Source organism: Dipodomys spectabilis, unplaced genomic scaffold, assembly GCF_019054845.1.
Source record: "Dipodomys spectabilis isolate Male_0828 unplaced genomic scaffold, ASM1905484v1 ptg000620l, whole genome shotgun sequence".
Lineage (NCBI taxonomy): Eukaryota > Metazoa > Chordata > Mammalia > Rodentia > Heteromyidae > Dipodomys > Dipodomys spectabilis.
Window position 1 is genome coordinate 334,179 of NW_024871297.1, and position 4,055 is coordinate 338,233.

The following is a 4,055-nucleotide window of genomic DNA, read 5'->3' on the forward strand; positions in this document are numbered from 1 at the left end:
CTGCCTTCTTTGAACAGCTTTGTTTGCTTTTCCAAAGACTGCCCTTCATTAACTGCTTAAAATTTTGAGAGGTCATATTCATACCCTCTAGAGATTGTTGTTTGGTTGTGATTTTTGTGTGTTTTTGTTTGTTGTTGTGTTTTTTAACTGAATTTCAAAAGGTTGTACAAGTGTGTTACAATTAAATATGTCCATCTAATTGTCTAATGCTCCTGGATCAGAATCACTCCTATCAATCTCAACCAACCCTTTCTCCAAGATTTATTCCAGATTTACCACTTGCTTTATTACATATGTACATTGAGTTTTCTAGCTGTACTTGCCCCTTGTTCCATTTTTCATTCATTCTATTTCTTTACTATTGTTCCTCTCTGGTTTCAATTTCCTGATAGTCATTCTGTTAAACTGCCTGTTAATACTTTGAAACTCCATGGAGTTTCAATCCCACATATTCTTGAACTGATGTCAGCTTATATTTCCATAATTCATTCCTTTGCAAGACTAAGACTGGAGATGTGAAGCACTTGGACATGATTTTATTCTCATTCATTTGGAAGATTAATCTTTAGTCAACAAGAAATTTTAAAAATGGCTTAGAATTTATTCCTAACTACCAGTTTTTATAAATGGCTTTGTACAATGGTGTGTGATTATTTTATTTTACATAGGATAATTTATTTCTTCTACCTATAAGTTTTGGAAAAAGAAGAAAAATAAATTTACTCCTTAGAGGATTATGATAAAAATAGAAGACAGATTTTATGTTTGTCACATCTCTCATCAGTACCCATATTCAAGACATAAAGTCATATTTCTTACTATGTTAGACAGATAGGGAAAACATGAAACAACATATGATAAGGCAATTATTAGTGAATTTTTAAAATGTACCTTCTTATGTGATGAAATTTACTTTATTAGCTAATATTTGGGTTTGAAATATGGGAGGCTGATCTATTTAACCCATTTCTGGAAGGCACCTACTGAACAACACAAATGGTGGGGGGTACTATTTCTACAATTTAATGAATGGTTGAACTTGTTCGTTATTACTTCTGGGTACGTAAATCAACTCTATTGTAACTTGCTCCCTACACTTGAAAACCTTGTAATATCACTGTCATCTACTTGTCAAGTGTTATTTTGGCAAATGTGATTTTAAATAAGTTATTTGAAAATGAATATACTTTCAGGAGATTAAATGTAGGTTATCATTGGTTTGAGAATGACAACATTTTTATACTACAGAACCTAGTTTTACTGAAGTACCAGTGTTTTGAAGCACTAAAGATCTTCTCAGTTAATGTTTTTCTAAATTATATTTGACATCTAAATCAAGTTTCCCTAACCTTAGTAGACCAATTATGGATCTATCATTCCAGAAACTATTTTTTTGGCTGCACTGAAATCTTTCATTAATCATTAGGAGAGGGGTATTAAAAATAATCTTGTTCATTTGTGATTTTGTTCACTCATATGGGCTGGTCATCTGTAAATTGAAAGTTTGAATTACAGTACTTTCTCTTAGATTTTGTGATCTCATCTTTCATTTTAAGTTGCCTTGCATTTCACAATTCATTATTGCTAATTCTTGTAAGGAATTGGGGCCCTGAAATATTATAGGAAATGAGAAATTGAGATGAATCTTCAATTATTTTCTGTTGGCATGTTGTATGGGCCTGTGTCAGAAGTCTTGCCCTTGTTATCTGATGATGCAGATAACTGGGACCAGGTATCCTAGAACCCGTGGGTCCTGCAGACATCATATCACCAAAATTTGGGTATAATCAGTAAGAATGTTTCAGAAATATGGAGAAAAACAATTTGGGACCAGCGAGTTAAAACAATAAACAGAGCATCAGAGTAAAATCCCTTATAGATTAGCAGAAAACAATATGTTATTTTACATGTGAATTCAGAAGACCACGAAAATTTAGAAGGTATCACAAGTTTATACCGAAGATATTGCATTGATACTTTTTATATTCTAATAAATATTCTAATCCTAATCATTTATGTTCCAATTTATTTATGGGAATAAATGTCAATATATTTGTCAAATTATCAATTCTAGTAAGATTCATTGTGTGAAATTTAAAATCAGCACATACAAATATAAAATATATAAGTTTATATAATATAAAAATTCTTTTACATTGTTGTGTTGTGGTTAGGGAATCAAAGGCAACTCTGTTTTAAAGTATTATTCAATTATCTCTACCTCAGTTTTTGGTAGAGTTAGACTTAAAGATTTACCATTTGTAGATTTACAGCCTAGAGAAAAGAGGAAACACTGTGATTAAAACATTATCAATTTAAGGTATAATATCGAGGAGAAACATATGGACTTTTCCAGGAGCTATGGAAATATTTAGTGATAGAAAGTCAGTAGTGTAAGTTCTTCCTGGTTGGATTATAGACAGGCCAGGACAGTAGGTAATCATACATATGAACAATTCTTTCACCTTCTTTGCTTTAGCTACTTTTGAAATGATAAGTATAATAACCAATTATATTTCGATAAAATGCCTTCCATTCTGAACAATTCTGTCTGAACTGTTCATCTTTCTATGATCCCTTGTAACTAAGATTAGTTTTGTTCCAGTAAGACAATCTATGCTGTCAGGGTAAGATATTCTGTTTGGTCTGTTCCTACATGGAAGAAGGGTAAAGGTTCAAGTAGACATTTGTCCCACAAGACTTCATTTGGGAAATTTTAAGCTGCAGAAGATTAGAAGTAGCTCTAAAGCAAGGCTTACTTTGAGTCCATTAGCTCAACAAAGCTAACTCAGTTGATAAATAAGTACTTGAAAAGCCATCACCTTTGGACTTAGCTGTAAAGGCTTCAAAGTATGATCAAATTTAAAATGAAAACGACAAAATAGTCATTGCCCAAAAAATTTTAAATGTGAGCAATCGACCAAACTATATAAGTTTTTCCCACTATGCACAGAATTTTAGAGAAATAAGATCAATAGCATTTTTAGGAACAATAAGGGTTCCTTGTTACAAATAGGCAACCATGGATATATGCCTGTATAAAGATTGCATCATTAAGTATTTAAATTTATAGTACACTACATGCTTCAGCAGCAGGTCTACCCAAATTACAACAATACAGAGATTAACATGACACTTGCACAAGGATGATATGAAAATTTGTGAAGTATTCCATATTTTTCATTCTTCTGATGCAAGAAATGAAAAATAGTTATTAAAAAGTTCATTACAAAAATAGAAGTGTAACAATACATGTAATTCATAAATTAAAGGTTAATTTGACATCAGTGTATTAAATCTTCACCTTAGAAAGGCCCTTACATAGCATAACTTTTACAAAACTTGAAATTAGATAACATTGTCATTTTATCCCAAAGAAATAAAATAATAAAAAGACCTAGAAAAAAAGGACACATTTATTAATGAAAGGACACATTTATTAATGAATCTATACATTATATGACAATGTAGAATTCAAAGTATTATATCTAGGAGCTAATGAAATAGATTATGGACATTATACAAACATAGATATACTTTTTTCAGAAAAGCACCAGCAACATCTTTAGTTTCTATACTATTCATTTCAACAGATAAGTTAAAATTATGTCTGATTTAAAAAAATTACAAACTCTGCAAAAATCTTTATAGATGTATACAAACAACTCTTGAATACATTTTGACATCAAAGTCAGGCAATTCACTTGGAAGAATACCATGAAATCCATGCATTTTTAAAGTAAGATAATGCTGTCGCTTTGTATTGTGAAAAAAAATTTGAAGGGACACAAAGGATGGACTGGCATTTTTGAAAGTTAAGAAAGTTAACCAAACCATTACTACGAAGGAGAACAATTTGTACAGCCTTCCACAACTTCAAAATGGTAGTGATACATACTTATCCTTTTGGCAATATCAAATGCAGTTTCTTCCAAGTTGTTCTTCAGACCTGGTTTGATACAATGGTTCAACAGAAGGAGATACAGCTTCTCTTTGCTATTTCTATTCCCAGCAGCAAGATGCAAGGGGGTCAAGAGGCCTTTAGTTTGGGGATT

General features: G+C 31.4%; 1 pseudogene; it reads left to right on the forward strand.

The window, feature by feature from the left end:
* Positions 1–3,081: 3,081 nt before the first annotated feature.
* Positions 3,082–3,181, forward strand: LOC122101043 (annotated as a pseudogene).
* Positions 3,182–4,055: the final 874 nt, after the last annotated feature.